Raw genomic sequence first — 20,167 nt, forward strand, 5'->3', positions numbered from 1 at the left:
TCCAATAAAAGCTGCGAGCGTAGAATATTTCGCAGCCCTCTTCTCAGATCCGTCTTGGTGTTAACGGCGCTCTCGTGGAATTTGCTACGAGCGCGAATTTATCTGTCTCGACGCGCGCGACGCAGCGAGTTACATCAAGATTTATAACGGCGTCGTGTCGAGGGACTTCCGAAGACGTCGGACGTCGACGCCTATTTATTCGACGAGGCCGTCGACGCGCCTTGTTGCCGTTCACCTCGAGTTTCCTGTTCCGTTGCGATTCGATCAAGTCGGACTGCGTTATACGATCGGAACCGGCCGCAGGAACCACTTATATTCGTGTTTATTACATCGAGATGTAACGTCACTTCCTGAGGGAGGGAGGACGGAATAACTTCATCATCGTATCCCACAGACACGTCGGCGGCGGTGACGGTGGCAATGGTGGTGGCGATGGTGGCGGCGGAGGCAATGGTGGCGGTGAATCCCCCCTTTTGAATAGAGCCGAATGGATCCGCGCATTGGTTCTCTCTTCCTCACTTCCTCTCTCGGTCTTTCGCCGCTTCCTCTTCCTCCCTCGTCGCTCTCTCTTCACCGGTCGTAAAGCTCTATCCACCGCTTTATACGCGGCTTCGAGAATTCGCTCCGAGAGCCTCGATACCGACTGCCTTTGACTCGTGCAGCGAGAAGAAGAGCGTCGCCGCCCGCGTTCAAAAGACGGTGGGCGAAAGTCGATGTCGCCGAATGAAAAACGCCAAGGCTGACTTCCGCCGGACGAGAAAATGTACAGGGTGGAACAGAAGAGGGCGGAACCGCAGATGGCAAGCTGCAAATTCGTCGCTCGATTCGCACTTTGCATAAGAACGATCGGCCGCTCTTTTCGCCCAGTTCTTCCATCGCCGTCTTCCGCTTCTATCGTAACTTTTTGTGCTTTCATTTCGCTCGACTGGGAACATCTTTTTCGTAATGCCCGATAACTTCCATCGTGTTGCGATTCAGCGAGAGACGAGTGTCGTCGCGACGCGACGTGACGTTACACTGAATACTCATCTATTTCTGATAGATATTAAAATATATCGCATAATATTTCTTAAGTATACATTATACATTTTTTTAAATATTTTATTTAGAATACAGTCCTGACGGAAAAATTACTGACTTATCAAAGAGAATTATTGACTCACCATATTTCCGCGTATTTCTCTTTTCTGTATATCTCTATTTAATAAGATAATAAAAAATGCAATATTAGAAAGAGAGAAAAAGTGTGTAATACTGTAAAATGTTTCTCCACTCTTTCATTTCCTCCGTAATACCAAGTCTAATACGAATCTTTCGTCGAAATGCGAGGTGCAAGTGTCGCCCGATATCTTTCTACGTCAAAGGCTCTTGCAGTAACACGTAAAGGTGACTTCTTCATGGATATATGGCAACGGGCGTGAAACGGCACCGCACGGTCTTGGTAATCTACCGCTTCGCTGGTCCCGGCGCGGTCCCGCCCTCCTCTTTCAGATGTAAATGCATTTCCGAGAGAGATCGAATCGCGCGGACTCGTAAAAAGGAAAATCGCATAGTCGCTTCATCATCGTTTCGAGGTCATGACGTACGGCTACTCATTTTACTGCGTGCATTCAGCGTCGAGGGTACGTCGTAAGACAATTGTTTACGGCTGAATCCGAGAGTACCCGAGTAACGCGAGGGTCGGCAAGAACCTTCCCGAGATAGAGCTGTTCCACCGCCATGGAATTAGACGGTTGTCTGCACGCTCGCCCATGCAGACGCCTCACTAAATTGATAATTAGATAATCTCCCGGCATCTGGCGAATGTAAAGATCTCTTGCGCATATGAGGACCGCTCGTTTTCGAATTAGACGGCCGCTTACGTGCCTCCTGTGGCGCGAGAATCCCGTGGAAGAGAATCCGAGAGAGAGGTGCTCCCTGGCTAAATCATGGTCTTCATTTTACTTCCGGGGCAAGCAAGTTGCGCACTTGTGTAATAGCTTCTCATATAACAGCCTCGCCAGACCCGCTAACATTGCGCCACGGGGACTTGGTATAATTTTCACCTAAGGCGTGGCTAGATGTAGGATTGTCCAGATCCGTGGCGGTCATGCCACATTCGCATAATAATGGCCGCATTAAAACCAGTTGAATGAGATCAGAGGCTTAAAAAATTTAACCTCGCAGCTGAAAAATTGTGCGGAAGCGTAAAACGGAATCTCTTATAGCTCCGTTGAAATCGCGATTCATCTCACAAAGACTATTAAGTCATTTTCTACTACTCTGAAAAATTCTTCACTCTTAAACGAGAAAGATGGGACCCTCCTCTTTCACGTTGCTGCTGCATTATTAGGCACGCTTCCGCTTACTTCTCTATTAACATTTCTGTACTATGCAGTAACTCTCTTAGTAGCCGGAAAGTGTCATCATTACTCTCACACCGGGTTGGGAGATTTTAACTTCCATCACCGATTTACCCTGGAGAGTCCCGGATCCCCGGCTGTATTCGTACTCCTGGACTCCCGACGATAATGCTATTTAACGTGCCGTACCGTCGCGAGTGCAAAGTGTCGTACCATTACAGAGCGCGGACGCGCCGCTCCATTAAGCAACGCATACGTTCCTCGCTCATATATATACGCTGGCTACGAGATAGGAGAGCGGGAGCGGGAGTCAACGATACAGGGGGACCGGGTAATCGGGGTGGTCGACGGCGATGGCAGCGGTGGCAACATTTGGCGGACAACGCCTTTAATTAAACCGAAAGAGCGACGTGTATTGTCATTCCGCGCGGCGACTATGGCGACGGCATTGCATTGTGCAGAAGCCGCCGCGTGGTCGCGGCCAGTTACCGGAGAGAGACAGAGAGAGCGAGAGAGGAGGAAACGCGACCTCGTGAAACGTGCTCTCGCGAGGAAATTCGCGCCCATTCCGCTTCATTCGCACGCGCGATACTCGGCCCAGCCAGGTCTGCTGCTGCAAAAACGGGCAAAACCCGACGTAACGAGATCTTCCGCTTGGATTGCACGCGGCGGGAACGAGACTTGGCTCTCCCCCTTTCACACTGTCGTCGTTCTCTTCCGCTTCTCTCTCTTGGTCCCCCCCTTTCCCCTCCTCCCCCCGTCCAACGTCTGCTCTTGCTCCGTTGCGTCCTTTTGCTTCAATTCGACGGCCTCGGTGTCGCCTCGCGCTATTAATTGACAGTCGTCGGTTTAATCGCTACTTAATTACTTCGCAGCCGGCGAGAAGCGTCTAATTATCAGACGCCTGTCCCTGTCTTATCCTTCGGCTCGTTTAGACGAGGTGCCGATGCCTAAGTGCGACGTTCGAGTATAATTTCGCTGTCCGTCGGTACACGTTTCTCATCGGGAACGTGAAATTAACGTCGCGCTTGTAATTCGGTGTGGATAACGTAGAAAAGGCTAATGCCGCAAAGTAGATACTCTTACAGAATCGTAAAGGAGTTAAATATAAAAAAAATACGTTTCACCAGAAGCTCAAATGTTAATATCTTAACGTTTCGTTCGCGGTAAAACGGACAGTATTTCTCCGTAAAACTCGCCAGAGAAAAATTTTAGAATTTCCTCTTACTTAAAATATGTACATACTTGTTCGCATTCACGTTGATGAAGACATAAATCGTCCTGGAAATTTAAAAAAAATTTTAAAATTCTGAAAACTATTAAAACGTCGCGATGTATAAGGATCCTTTTAAAAATCCTTAACTAAGAAGATGCCATTAAAAAAAATTAGAATCTCGCGTCCCGGAGTGCTCCATCTCTATGCAATTCGCTGTCACCTGCGTCGCGTAAAACGTAACGCGAAAAGAGAAAGTAGCGCAACTAGATGAAACGAGATTACTTTCTTCGGAAAAAGCGAATGCAATTGCAAATAACACACCTCTCGTATCTCGACGTTACTTTTTTTTTTCACGTAATAACACGTAGCAACACGCTGCGCAGATGCAGCGTGCGCGCGGACGTCCGGTTCGAGCGATACCATCGATATTAGCAAGGCAGCGCGAGAGAAGCGTCATCAGCGGCAGCGGCCCGTGTCAATCGTCACGTGTGACTAGCCGCGAGACTCATTTCCGCGCAGAAATGACAATGAAAATTGAGCTGGCAGAAATTACACGGATATTACACATCGAACGTCACGGCGTGGGGCGGCGCGGGCAGCGCGGGCGGCGCGGCGCGACGGAATACGGCCGGCCGTACCTCGCGGGACTCAAAAATACGATTTCTATGACACGATCGAGTCTAGGAAGGAATGATGTGGAGGCTCGTCGTTTGACCCACGTCCGCTGATTTCTCTCGCGTACCTTTCCATCCCGCTTTCCACCCGAGAGACGACGAGGTCGGCTCTCGTCATTAGGACTTTACAACCTCGACGTGAACTCTCGGAGGAAGGGCGGCGGGAAAGGGAGGGGCGGGCGGCTCCGGACGGCCGAAACGTGCCGGGAATCGTAACTTTTTCCCGGCATCTGTCGGCAAGGAGACGGAGGGATGCGCGCGAATTTAAAGCGTCCGTTATACTTTCCACGCGGAACGCGAGCCACCCGCGTTCCTTCTTCCTACCTCCCTTATTCCTCGCGTGCGAGGGAAGGACCCGCTTCTAAACGAGTAAACGAAATCGTGCCGGGCGAATAAATTTCCGAGACTCTAATCACGTTGCCGCTCAAACGCGCTTACGAATGGGCGAATTACCATCCGTCGGATTACCGCCCGGAAACTTTTCTCTCGCGGCACACACACGCTTAACTCAACAGTTTTGCACCAATCGGATTTTGCACGGGTAATTACGGGCTTTAGTTTCGGCAAGGGTTTAAAAGCGAGAAACGCGCGCGGCGTACGCGCTCGTACACATTTTCGAGTCGCAACCCAACCATGGCTTCGGTCAATTATGTCTGCATTTAATAATAATTATTGCATCGAGGGCCTTGATAAATTTCGCCTCTCCCGCACAAAAGGACCCGCTCACTTCGATTCAAGGAAACGATGAGGCTGCAGCCGCCGCCTCGTGATGGCCAATCGCAGGGCGCTTGCGATTCGATTATGCTAATGCATCGCGACGCGATACGATTCGCCGCTCGTCCGCACGATCGGCATAATCGTCGTTAACTTCTTAATAACGCTTATCGCGATTATCCGCGAGGGATGCCTTTCCGGCGCGCAGGCGGGGACGGACGAGGGACGTCGCAATACAATTTAATCGTTCCCGCGTCCTGGAAACGATTCGTCGACTTCCCGTCCCTCTTCACCGCGCGCGGGCGTTGAACTCTTTCCTCCGGTTTCCTCGCTAGAAAATAGTTTGCTCTCGCTTCAACGAATTTCCCTTTATCCCGGGCGACGGCCAGCGCTCGGCAACAAAAAGGATGCTCCGCGCGTCGTAATTTCCGTTCGCGGGGTCGCACTTCGGGATTTTACCGCGCAGATTAAAGAAGCCGGCAAGACATTTTAAATTCTGGATCTTCCTTTTTCCATATGTTCTCATTACCCGCGTCTGCTAAAAATTCAAGGAAATTGTTTATTAATCCTTTTGACGCCGCGCTACACGCTCGCACTCCGCGCTTTTAATCTCCACTTTAATAAAGAAAGTAGTAATTAACGTTGCTAGCCCGCCGCTTGATAGTTCCTTCAAGCCGCAATAAAACAGACAAAATCCACTGCGGCCGTATGAGATGCACATGAGGAGGAACGTGGCCGTAAAAGAGTAATTTGCGTGAAGTGTAAAGCGGAATATAAAGACACGACTAACTCGCTGTTGACCTCCGTTAAAACATTTTTCTCTGCGTATGATAATAACTCTGCACTCTTTTATGTAGATACTTATCGCAAATTATTTCAAGTACCTCCCCAACTTTCAGATTTATAAACTTACATAATTTATAACGTTACAATTTCTGCAATACTTTTTTTCCTCTCCCCAAGAGGGCGGAGAGTTACGGATACAGGAGTTTGTAATTTTTTATTTTCTCGTGCAATGCCAGCTTCATCGAAATATAAAAAACTTGTTTAAATATTCAGTTCCATTTGCGCGAATAAAAGACATCGTAATCCGCGAATTTAAAGCGACGAGTGTAAAGTGAACATAAAACATCCTTCATCTCCCCCGCTAATCCGCGTTATGAAAAATGGTACCCTATTACGAGGATTAATGCTACCGCGGATTCGAGACTCGAGTGGAAATTGAATTCTCGATAGCCTCGATAGATATCGTGACGAAGCCGTCTAAATCTGTCCGCTGTTTGTGCATTATGCGCGTCCACACGGTGAAAGGGTGGCCCGACGATCCATTTGAGGTATTTTTCCCCGCCGCATTCACCACTCGCGGCCGCTGGCTCTCGCGGATATTTTCCTCGATCTATTTATACTTCAAATAGTTCGCCTTTTGTTGCGAATGAAAATATATACTTTGTGTTAATGTCGTGAGAAAGAGTTTTGTAAGGGAGGAGGGGTGGGGGAGGAATTAAAGGCACGGGGAACATTGCACGCGCGAGCGGATGTACAAGCGGCGGAAATGCAAATATTGAAAAAGCGACGGAAGACGCTTCGCAAATACGGCACGCGCGCGCGGCTGACGGTTGAGGGTATCTGAGATACCTTGATACGAGAGTATCGTAATATTTTATCATCGTCAATATTGAACGGCGCGTTTGCGTATCAATGAAACGGCACGTTTGCTTTTCACTTTCGCACGGAACCAGCGAAAGAGAGAAAGAGGAAGAAAGAGAAAGAGGAGAGACTCCGGAGGAACGACAGATTTACGCGGACCGACCGCATCAGCTTTATGTGAGCGAGCCACGCAAAATTCCATCCTTCCCATTTGCCGGCCGTAACGGCGGGGAATGCCATGAGCTGCGTCGCGGGTGTCCGCAATAAATCGCAATAAATCCCTCCGCACCGGCCGCGAATCGTAAATCGTTGTAAATCGTAGTTTCGGTATCGTTACCGCGCCGACAGTTCGCGGTAATCGATCGCGCGTGTTCGGGGGGAGGATTCCGCTTCGCCGTCGCGAACGCAAAGACGCGGTATTTCGCGTTTCGCGAAAGTGGGTCAGTCTACGGTCGAGCTGGCGCGTATTCGCCGCGATTTGTACATTTCGCGTTTCAGGAGGGAGACAGATATACCGCCGCGTCACGCCGCGGCTCGTAATCCCCGTTTACAGCGACGCGTTTACATTTCCGCGTTTTTACAGTGCGACCGATTTGAATGCCGAATGAATATTCACGTGAACACCGCGTGAATATTCACAATCGTGGAAAAAAAATCGGTAATACGATGGGGAGGCACGCTCTATTAGAATTAAATTTCCACCTTCTCCCCCTCCCCTATGTTATGGATGCGGCATCGTGCGCGCTGTAAACATGTTAATGAGAGGCTCGCGAGTTTATTACTATCCCGCGCGAATCGTCGGTCCGTTAATTACAATAAAATCCAGGGAGGGGGAGGGCAGGCACAAATTAAATTTGATGTCATTACACGACTGCTTCCGCATTCTGTCGATAGTTAATAGTTAACTCAAAATTTATACCGCGTATGTTACGGGACTAATTATAATTTGGCAACGTAATCTATATCTTACAGCCTTAATTTAACTACCGCCAACTCTGCGCGTATAGCACCACGTATAGTAGAACAAACTGAAACTTATTAACTCTCCTCGAGATACCGAAGATGCTCAGGTCGGCTCACGATGTAGTCTGCCGCCAAGCCTCTCGCGATTTTGTGAACTATCTTCCGTAGCGTTTCGCATTTACACGACAGACTCGTTAAAACTGAGATAATGCGTTCTCGCCGGGAGTGAGGTGTTCCGTGTATTTCGAGGCGGAGAAACTCAACTTCCCACGTCATTCCCGGGATCTCGTTGATGATCTTGTTACCACGTTTATGGCGCGGATGCCACACCAAAGTGTCGCGGAAAATCCGCTCTATGAATACACTGCAATCTGCCTGTGCTTGCGTACTCCGACTTTAGTCCTCTGTCGCATTCTAAAGTAATCTGCAGCAATTTAAGGTATTGCGAATGCCGATGCGTCCGGTCATTCAACCTTTGGATCTTCCGTTAGAAAAAAATCTCCGAATTGAACAAAACTCGCAAAATTTATGTTATTGACAAAATTTAATAAATCAATGAAAAAAAATACAGTGACATTTTTCTTTCCGTATGTACACATGATTTTAATCCCCCAACGTTTTTTCACTGCTTTCCGAGTTCAACCGAGTTACAGGTGTCTGATAGTGTTTTTGAAAGGGCTTTCAGGCTCTAAAAATCTGAAAAAATTCTGGCACACTCTTCCAATATTCCAGAATACGATTTCACAATTATTTGACTCAAAATCTTTTTTTTCACTTATTTTACACGTGTTCAAATTTGAGATAGAATAATTCAAAATTAAAAATTTATCTGGATCTTTGAATCCTCGATTGGGCCATGGAAAGTTAAAACAACTATTTATACAGTTAATATAATTTTCATAAAAATAGAGAATTCCCTCAGTCGTGCTGTGCACTACGACGAGATATGTTAAGGTTAATCGCGCGTGTCGAATTTCGCAATAATCGCAGCCAACTACATCGAGACCGTCGACGAAGGAGAGAAATTCCATGACTATGGGAGAGAACCGAGTGCGAGGTGTTGGATAACGTACGAGCCATTACCTCGGGGACCTGTAACTCGATGCGACCGGTAAACGTCGTCGTGACGTGCCCGCGACAACGCATACGTGATCCTACGCGTAACCATAGGTCTCATTGATCGGCCACTGGCCGTTGTTCGACACTGTGTGGCGTGTGACCATCGCAAAACGAGTACAACCGTTCCGCGTATGTATGCCTCACGAGCGAGCAACGTCTTTTATCCATCTCGATGAAAGTATCAATGTAAATCACAAACTCATTTTAAAACGCAAGGATGATAAACGACGCGAGGAGAGCTAAGTAAAATTATTTGGAAAACGATTTACATTTTTTTTCTCACGTATCGATTTTTAAAATAATTATCTAGCTAAAGATTTGTGTGCGGAGAAGTAGAATTCTCAGGTATTGTAATTTTCGCAAGCTCCTTTTGACGAACACGAATGTTCGTGATATTTATTTTACGATTCGACTCTGCCCCACATTAAAATAAGAAAATAAAATAAATACTAATAAGAAGAAACTGAAAAACGAAATTAGAAAGAGAGATGGCGATAGTTATGCTCGATGTTGAAGCGAAAGTTGCCGAGATGGAAATTATCATTTCTGAGTCATACGTACTACAGTGTAAAGGAAAGGCTGCCTTATAAACTCAGAGGGACCTCGCTAAACCCTATTTGCATATGTTCTGTGTGTCTCAACGATGTTACATACATTCTCGCTAAGTCCGATCTGCATAACAATAGACAACACGAGAATACCGGTTGAGTTATATAAAATATATGTCGAAGTAACCTGTTATGCCGTATTGCGTTATATTTTCATCGATTATCTCCCATGAATTATATGTTTACTGAGTCTCTGCCTAAGTGCCAATGTCATTTTACACCGCAATATAATATCGAGAATCCGACATACACTTTCACGGTTCGAGAGTCGTTCACAGCATCACGCGAAGCGCGCATTAAAGCCACTTGGAACAATCGCATTATTGTCGAGCATTACATGTCGGCTATCCGAGACCCCAGTGTCGGGATCTTTTAAACTCACGCTTCCGCCTCCGTTCTCCACGGTCATTCTATGGTCAAGTACCCGAGAGGAAGAGGGTCAGAAAAAGATAGATTTATCGTGTCTCTCGAAAAAAATCTCTTAAAACGAAGAAAATGTACAATATATATAAGTAAGTAAAGTAACACAAATAAAATTATATAAAATATATTTGAGATGAAAACACATTTAGACTCATATTTATAATCAATAAATAAATCAGGTTTGAAAAAGCATGTCAAACGAGATTAAGAATAAAATTTCATATATTGAAAAACAGACGGTTCAATAATAACAATTTAATTAAACAAGATTAAAAAAGTACCTAAAAAGGTACAAAGGAAATGGTAAAAAGCGAGAAGCTTGCGTAACGAGTAAATTTCGTTAATAAAAGTTTTTGTTTCAAGATATACAAAGCTAAGCCGATAAATAAGAATGGCTACGCTATGAAAAATTAAAATAATATTATCTCTTATATATTTAAAAAATATATATTAATTAATATTCATTGGAGTTTTATTAAATAAATTATTCGATGTATATTATTTAACATTATAATTTTATTTGATCATCTTTTAGTTATGCTTTATTGCATGTATGTGTATGTGTAAATAAAAGCTTATATAATATTTAACCTTAAAAATATAGAGAAATTAAACAATGCTATCATAATTTATTAAAAAAAAAAAATATGTAGAAAAAAGAAGCAAATTGTAACCCAATTAAATTAACAATTTTCTTTACTACGTTACATAATTTATATTTTGCATAAATAATGAAATTACATTGCATAAGTAATTTAAATTTATTTTGTTTAAATAATGAAAATGCGAAATACAGGGCATATGAACGTTTTGCTCCATCAACGAGATACAAACAACACGAAGAGAATTAATGTAAAATTTTATATTTAAAAAATGTCAATATTCTATCCTTGATATAATATTATTTGATTTCTCGTTTTTTGTTTACTAATTTAGCAAATTGAATAAAAAATAAAACTTATAATATTGACAAAAAACTCATAACAAAATTAATAAAATAAAGTTAATCATATATACTTTCACGATATTCTCAATTGCTTGAAAATTTCCCTGAAAATCTTGTTTAAAATTTTAATTGTGAATACGTTCAGCAAAAATTGTTTTATATACATTTTTAAATTAAATAATTATACTAATTTGTCCTAGCCCATCCATTCCAAGGTAACATAATACATCTTAATAAGATGTTCTATTTATTTATAATTTTATACGTGTATTTGTAACATAATATACATATGTTCAACATAAATGTTCGCACCAAACTTGATATAAATTCGAAAATAATAACTTTGATAAATTCAAAAATAATAATTTACTCATCTCATGCTTGTTCCGACATCATCCGATGTTTTCCAGGCTTCCTCTTCCTCTCTCGTTCAAATTTGTTCGCACTTGTACAACACAACACTCGTGAAAACACCATTAATTACAATCGCGTATAGTAATCACCGAAATAAAATAGTTACATGACACTGCACGGTACTCCCGGCATTAATCGCTACGTGCACTTTGTTATTGCGTATATTACAAAGGTTTATAATCTACTCGACAATTGCAAATTAGCATAAGCAAATTAAATTTCACAAATTAGAATAAGCAACCTATGAAGAACTATGTATATCACATTCACATAAATAAAACAATAATTTATATTCTCTATCGTTTTGATTACTACAAGAAATGAATTAAGCGCGATATTGATTTCGTAGGTGATACATTCACGATTGTCAATCGCAAACATTAATTAGAATTGCGTAAATAGCAGCTAATTGTTCGTAAAAAAATAAAAAATAATTACATTTAGTTTATTTTAACATTTTTATCGCGACTGTATTTTCATTGATTGATGGTATAAGCGATGATACACGGCTCGTGCCGTTACCTGCCTGCACGAGTTTCATCGCGCGAATGATAATACGATGCACGGCGACCTTCTGACAAAATGAACATCAAGGCCAGACAGTCTAGCCTTGCACAAAATGTTGTATGTAACGAAGTAAATATAAGTTAAATATTCTTTCTCTCTTTCATCACAGTATCAGTACAAAATCGATATAAGCACGGCCTCCCGTCACTCGATTCGCGTATTATTCCGCGTTATCGATTTCAATATGATAATTTGAAATGAAAATTTAAAGCACGATGCGGGATATATTCAAATTCAAGCGTTGCTAAAGAGATAATTATTGGAGATAATTAAATGCTATGAAACAATGATTTATAATTCTCGTTCCTCTCTATCGTTTTTGAGTCTTACACCAAATAAATGAATCACGGTAATAATTGCCAATATCAGCGACCATCGATATGCGAATCCTTAAGCGCACGAGATTAATTGCTTATCGTAATAATTACTTACCTCAGTAACTGCTACACACGGCGTTCAGCATTTTCGAGTCACTTGTCACGAACAGCTTTTGAGACGCGATGCGACGACACACGATGCGATTTTCGTTACTACCTGCCAGCCTCTCGTTACACGATTGACGGCGGTCTCGCGTGCTGTAAACCATAAGAAACAAATGTTACGAAAATATTCAATGTATTACGAAGCAAACGTACGTTAAAGATTTCATTTTTTTAAATTAATTTCGATAAACAAATTGTCAGTGTAAGTCGCAATAAATATAAGTATTGAAGATGTAAAACTAAGTATGAGATAAAAATCAAAAGATAAAATAATGAGCATACTATATATAAATGAAAATGAATAAACTTCAAAGACTGGAGAATGAATATTTCAAGATGTTTTCGTAATTGCTGTTTTCCGGAGATGTAGGCTATAAAGTAGCAAAAATAAATTCCTTAAGTTAGCGATATTTGCCAGTATCTTGTTGAAAGGCATCGCGCAAGATATAACCGCCGCCGCAGAGAGAAATTGATGGAATACCATAACTTCCAACTATACATTCGAAGTTACTACCTCAATCTACCGGCTGTAACTACAGCCTGACGACATTTTGCAACGCTTTTTAAGATACTGACAAGAATCGTATACGGAGCAAAGTATCTCAGAGGGAGGGAGAGAGGAAGAGAGAGAAAGAGAGAGAGACACGCTTGATTTTCTCTGTGCGTTGTGTCGTACACGATGCTCTCGCGGCCCTCTCGCGTACATGTCCACGTGTAATGGGGCTTAAACCAATTCCGCCTTGCTCTCGCACAAAGTACTCAGGCCGGAGCCGTCTGTGCCACCCACTTAAAGCGTCGCGCGGCCGTCCGATGTGCAGCGGCGAACGATCACCACGGCAATTCCCGGCTAATGGCACTGCGGCGACGTGGAAAGGCGATGCATCGTGCACAACATACATACGTACACGTAACGTACCGGACAGACGACGACGTGCCGATATAAAGTCGTCTTCAAAGCGCCGCCATATGGTACCCAATTCGCACCGGAATCGATAACGCGCGAATACGGTACAAGCGATAACCGGTCTCCCTCTCCCTTTCTCTCGTTTGGCAGTAAATCGACAACGCTCGTTCCGTCACATTTTGATGCTCACCATCATCGCGTTACACGAATGCGACGTAACGCGCTTTTATGTAAAAATATAGGGACTTCAATGGCGTGTTCGCGGCTAGAAGAATCGCGTGAGACGGTTGGCTCGGTCGTCAGTAAATTTTATATCGAGATTTCACGTCTAAAAAAAGGCTAGTTCGATCGCTGGTACATTATATGTAATAAATTTTGTCTTTAGAACTTTTACTGGGGTTCGATCAGGGTAGACGTGAACTTTTGGCGGAGCCGTGTGTGCTAAAAATAATTCGCCGAGAGAAATGCTCGTAAAGAGAAGTGAAAACAGTCATAACATTTCTCACGGACTTTAACCAACTAAAATAACATAATATATATCATGGTTTAATGCATGTGTACGTAAATAAAACGATATGATAAATTAATAAAAAGATAAAACGGGCGGAAAAGAGAGAGAAAGAGACAGAGATTTAGAGACATTACTTTTATTTATTAGAATATCGCAAAGGAATTTCACTATTTTGTCAATTCCCACAGTGTTTTAACGCCGTTTGTTAACGCTAGATATTTAGAAGTAAAACGATATATAATTGTGTCGGGAGAATAATAACGCCGAGGTTGAGAACCGATATGTCGCATTGTTAATTCCGGCGTTAATAATCTTGCATCAATAATTGGCGTGATAAATTGCGGTAATGGATGAATCGTCTGGATTGTAATATACGTTAAATTGACCTATTTGTCGCAATTTCGCTGCGCGCGGCAATTTGCAGGAGAGCATTAATCGCGTGCCGGCGATACCTTTGTGCTCAAACTGTATGTGTCGTCTCTCGTGCCGGAATCTTGCGAAGCGACGTTGAACGGACGTATGCGGCTACGAAAATGCGTTTCCTAAATCCCCAGTGAAATATGACGTTCAAACGATACGTACATGCTCTCGGTATTTTCTCGTGCAGAATGTTTTTAACTCATTCTTTCTAGTAAATGTCAGACGCGTGACAGCAATGCAGAGAACGTGAATTCCTTATGTCGTGCGACACGATATTTAAAACGACGGGTCTCGTAAATTATTTCGCATTTCGGTATGCAGAAAGAAAAGATCTCGCCACGTCTTTCTGTATTTTTGGATTCTCCGCGTCGTAAACAAGTATCCTGTACAAAGTCTTCGTATAGAGGTAGATTGAATAATAATTTTCAATCTATCTCCATTCGTCATTAGGAGAGCTGCTATATATTCATTAATTCATACAATGTCGTCACTAATTACTCTCCTTAGTCATCCATTTAGCAAGGCCGATAACTCATCGACAGCTATTCATTCGGTCTTATCTGAGATTCTCATCTAAAGGCTCGGGGTCTAAAATTCTATATCGTGACCGCGCGCATCGACGTCTACATAGAGAAACTGTCCGTCGGACGATTTAACCCCGTCGTCGAGTAGGTGGCACACAGGCGGAGTAACGCGGTGACTAACAGGCGGAGTTAACGGCCGGTCGCGCTCGTCAACGGGAAACACAGATCCCGCATTCGCGATAACGTGCGACGAAAGGCGACGTTATACAGCAACGTATGACGTCCGGATAGAGCCTGACCAGACCACGCGAGTCTCTATTTCTGGCGCGAGACGCGACAAACTATGCGCGTCGCGTAATGCGAAAAAGCTACACAACTTTTCACCCCTTTCGCACCAGAGGCGGCGACTCGCGACTTTTCTACTTTCCGCCTTCGCTCGCGCGCGAGCGAGAAAATCCTAGCTGTACTGTTATAAATGTCTTTTATATCGAAAAACCTGATCTTAGCTTTTTTTTATATTCTTATAATATTAATATTTTTATATTTTGCACGTCATGAAACGTTATTAAATTGCGTTAGTACAAATTTAATACTTTGACATAATTTATATTTAATATCGGCTTCTCGACCTTCAAGGTTCTCAGCACGAAATAGTTTTTAAATGAGTTTTCTTCCCCTATCAAGATGTAACAGGGTGTAAGAGCATTCCCTTATATCGTCTCACGGGGATGTGCATGTCTATGCAACATACGCCTTTGGTTCCGACACGCTTCTAAACTCGGGAAATTGTTCCTCGCACGAAGTCCGCGTCATTTTCAAGAAACTTCCGCGAAGCTCTTACGTTTATATTTAAACCTTTCCCCGCGACATGTCGCAGTAGTTCGAGGAAGCTTCACGGCTTACGGCATGTTAAGTTGTCTTTTAGAAATTACAAGCAAAAGAGAAAGAGAGAGAGAAGGAGACGTGGAATAACAGCACATAATTACGACACATTGTAATTACGATATTTCCATATAAATCAATATAATATAATAATGATAACATTAACAATAAGAATTTTCAACCAAACTTTTATGAAACATTCCATGTAATTACGAAGCAAAATCTCATTTTATAATTCATACTTAAATTTTAAATCGGCTTTGTATTTCACAGAGATCCATATTTTTAATCAAACTTTAATTAAATAGACATTTAGAATTAACTCTTTTTTCAAAGGAAAACTTCAAAGTATTAATTATTATAACTAACAAGATCAAGGGTTTCCGATTCTCGTAACTTTTCAGATAAAGGATTCAATTCTCCGTACAAAATAATTCTTTATTACAAGATAAAATTTCAATAGCGTACGTGCACAAGCGTACGTGCACTCGTAGAGGTAAGATACGTCGTATCACGAAATGTGTCGACCGAACCGTATTTCTCGCGTGGAGAAATAAAAAAAAAAATCGAGCGACAACGACAAAACTCAACGACAAAACTCAGCGATACGAGAGTTTTATCACCAAACATATCCATTCTCGAGCTGCAAAGGAACAATTGTAAACGGGCGATATCTCGATTATTATCGTAGCAAAGCGCGAGAGAGCGACGCTTTGATTATTGTTTCGACGCCAGGCGTGCAGAGCCCCGAGACGTCTTTCTCGATCACGTCGACGGATCAGGGTGTAGCATTATCGTTCGGAAGACGATATCTCGCAGATGTTTACGAGAGTGGCTTCGTCAGGCGGACCGAGTGCTTGACCCAAATCGACCGAGGCACTTCGACTTGCCCACGAGTCGGCCACGAACCGCGCCGACGAACTCCTCGTTCGAATGGCTGTTTATTTCACTTGCCCCCTTTTTCGCGAACGCTCGAGACGTTCTCGACGCGATAAATCCCAGAGCGAGGGCAATAGAAAGCTCGCATTGTACAGGATGCCCCTTCGACCAATCGCGCAAATTTCCAAGCGGTAGATAATGGAGTTGGAGGTAAAAAGAATGGCGGTTGTTCGACAGTCATGGAATGAATAGTCCTCGAGCTGTCAGCGATTGGAAAATTACGACCAAGCGGAATAGAGACTCAACGGTGTGTGGGGAGAGGGGGGGAAGGAAGGTTCCGGAATAAATGAAGTCTTAATCTCAAGGCGACTTTAATCGCGCAAACAAGGAGCGCGTCGCGCGAAAGAAGAGAGTTCTGCGGAAAAGAGAAATTTCTTAATGGCAAGAAGCATAACGCCGCGTAAAAACCGTGTATATCCACTTGTATATATTAAATAGTCAGAAATAATAATCTCTTGCCCAGCTTTCGCCGAGGAAAATTCAATCTCAAGTTTCTCAAATAATCTAAACGTGAATTACGCTATCCAGGACACCTTTGTGGAGGGAACAACTAGAGCGAGACAATTACGACTTTGGCGAACTCGAGAAGGGGTGAGCGAGAAGCACCTAATTATCGTAAATTGCTTCGTGGTATCCATTTTCTGACCCGTAACAGTAAGTTCTGATAATAAAGTGCGCGCTCGCGCGCACGCGCTCGGAGGGAGGAAACTGCACGATCTCGGCTTCCGTGAAGTCTCCGCGAAGCGTCCTGAATATCTCATGTTGAGCAATATCTATCATTTTGACGACCGATCGCTCTGATGACTCGGCCGACGAGCGGAAAGGAAAACGAGCGCCCCGGTAATCCATGGCGCGGAACGAAGACGAAGACGACGACGACGACGACGAGGACGACGACGACGACGGGAGTGAAGTATTCGGGACGTGCCGATGGTAATCTCCTTAATTTCGTAACCGCCGTCAGCTGTTTCTAAGATTGCCTCTCGGCGAATGGCGAGAGAAAAGAGAGAGAAATAGCGAGAATACGATTCCGTTGAAATAACTTAGAATGGCAATGGCGTACGCGTCACGTTACATCGTTTATTCTCCTCCGTTGTAATTGTTCCACCGTCGGCAATGCTTTAAACTTGACAGGATAGAGGAGAGGAAGAATGAAATAAAAGCAAGGCTGCCTCTCGGAAAGCAATAGAAAGTCACTACGTCAGCTGCGTAGATCGATTGTTGCGAGGGCTAATTTCTCTTCGAGCTCGCAAATCGGACGGACTCGCCTGCTCATTTAACAACGCGGGGAATATAGAGAAACGCTTCATACCGTCATCGGTTTCAAACACAGTTGGAAGTTTCGGTACATAACGTCTTCTACATCTAACAACCATACCGTCTGCGAAGAAATCGGGACTCGCTGCGCGCCCGGAGGGTGTGGAGTTTCCGTCGAGAGGGATACTCCTCGCCTCGTTCCACCGCATTCAACTTTAAAGCCGTTTTTCTCGAAAACTCGATTCCGGCGAGTACGCCATTGGTATTCCGAGGGGGCTATTCGCTTATCCTCGTCCCTTCGGGCCTTTATCCGGGAAGCGTCTGGTCTCTCTTACTCTCTTTCTCCTTCTCCCTCGTTGATCCGAGTTCGGAAGCACCAAGTCGCCCGCCGTCGCGCGCACACGCTCCTTGTCCGGCCAATAACGATGACGAGACCCCTCGTTGCGCCTCTTCATCCGCGGACGACCGGTCGTCCATACGGAGAGGGAAGTATCCACTTGTCCTGTTACCCTAGCATTAGCCGCATCGTCCGCCGCCTATCGTTCGCACGAAAATAAACAATCGTGCTGTTCGCGCCGCGCCGGAGCTGTATGCGATCCGAGATCCGATCTTCCTTCCGTCACCTCCCTCCGTTGCTTCCTCATATTTATTCCTCTTCCGTTAAAGAAAGAAACGAAAAAGAGGGATGAAACCCTTACTGCCGCTGTCGAGTCCTTTCGCTCTTATTACATTGGATTTACTTGTACAGCATTATATTCATACCGTTAAAATTTAGATGCGAGAGCACAGCGTGCGCTTTCATACACGTGCCGTTTCATCCGTAATCAAGCGTAATGTATTTTTACATATTCGCGTACGTGCCGTCAAAGCAATCAATATAAAACGTTGTCATTTTCGCGCAGATAAATATTTTCGAGAATAAAAATCGTTGTTAAGTCCTTTTATCAAAACCGACGTAAAATGTTGCAACAGCGTGTTAAAATCAGAGAGATGAAAACGTATCATGCAGTAAATGATGTAAATCTTTGTCGTAATTTCTCTCTCTCTCTCTCTCTCTCTTTCTCTCTCTCTCTATTAATTATGTTCGTTTAATTATATTATTGTTATAAGTTTGCACTATTTTTCTTTTCTTTTCTTTTAGTTTATATCATCTTGTTTCATGGTTTAATTAAGTTTCTCTTTTTATCATTATACGCTATACTTCTACTGTATTTATTCTTAAAGAGCAGGTCCCTAAAATACCAATAAAGCTTAGTCAGTCAGTCAGTCGGTCTATTTGGAAGGGTTATTTAATAAAACATTCCTGCCTGTCTGTTTTCAAACAATTCTCTCATCATTTTATCACCATCTCCACCATCGAAAGGATTATGCTAGCTGGTGCTGACTCGCTGGAAAAGTCGGCTATCAAACACGAAATTGCGTTTACTCTCGGACACTCATGATACCGCGTCGTCAGATCCGCAATCACGCGTCGTCCGCGGCGTCGACGTGGCGATCGACGTCGTAAAATTTAATGAAGCGATCGAAATCCCGTTTCCTCGCCTTTGTGCCGTCCCGTCTCGGCCACGATGTGCCGTGCGTACATATTTCGCCATCGTATTTTATTTTCCGTCCTACGGCCCATTGGCTGAGAAGCGAATGAAAAACGACGGAAAAAGAGAAGGGAAAAACGGATCCCCGATGCGACCAATCGTAAAGCGCGCGTGCCCGGCGTTTAACGCCCGCAACATTGTAAAATGACAACCAAACGACCGTGTTAAATAACGAAGGGCGAATTCCGATAACGCCGCAAACACGCGACGATCTGTGTTTGTCATTGATTTTTGAAGGGAACATTTGTCTCGGCGATCGCAGCTTTGTAAACTTCCAAATGAAAATCATTTAGCGCGCTTAACACATATTTCTTCCACCACGATGAAAATGGCGGAAGGTAACTACCACCGGGATATCCTGAAGATAACAGATAAGTAAACGTCAAAGTAATAAAGGAGAATCATCCGATAGTAACGAGAACGGAGCGTAGATATAGCGATGAAAAAGGAGAAGCCGAGAGACCTCATATAAAATGGCAAGTCAGAAATCGTCGCGATTCTAACGGGAAATTAATACATCGCGCTCGCAGTTCGTATTTCTTCGCGCTCGGCGTCGTCATGAATATAAAGCCGAGGCAAGGATGAATCCGACGACGACGACGACATGCACGGACGTCGGCAACGAGGAGTGAGTTTCGGCGAGTGCGTCGGCCTGCTACGGTGTGTAACGAACGAGTCTTTTCTGCCGAGCGGAATACAAACTGCGCATTGACTCTGATCCCCCGCCGAGCCCCCGCCCCTCCCCCTCGCGCTCTCACGGCACGTGCAGACACATTCGCGGGGGCTGGATTCGGGATTCACCCCCCGAAATGAGAGGCTGCTTCAGCGAACGTGTCCGCCGGTATATAACCGGTCCGCTTCCCTCTCTCGCCGCTCTACCCCGTTCCTCTCGATCATCCCTTCCGTCGTTGCCGTCGTTGCCGTCGTCCTCCCCTGCGCTTCCGTCATCGTCCGCGCGCGAGGGGCACGTTCTCTCTCTCGGCGCGAGCAAACGAGCGGCGCGGAAGCGCGCGGGCAGGTCGT

At 44.1% G+C, this 20,167-nt stretch overlaps 1 protein-coding gene across 1 annotated transcript in view; it reads right to left on the reverse strand.

The window, feature by feature from the left end:
* Window positions 1-20,167, reverse strand: part of LOC105201443 (DNA replication licensing factor Mcm6) — a 45,317-nt gene that overhangs the window by 18,336 nt on the left and 6,814 nt on the right. The window contains exon 2 of the mRNA XM_011169450.3: window positions 12,066-12,208. The gene's annotated coding sequence lies outside the window, so the exon portion shown is untranslated. The remainder of the gene's footprint in view (window positions 1-12,065; window positions 12,209-20,167) is intronic.

This window comes from Solenopsis invicta, chromosome 4, assembly GCF_016802725.1.
Source record: "Solenopsis invicta isolate M01_SB chromosome 4, UNIL_Sinv_3.0, whole genome shotgun sequence".
Lineage (NCBI taxonomy): Eukaryota > Metazoa > Arthropoda > Insecta > Hymenoptera > Formicidae > Solenopsis > Solenopsis invicta.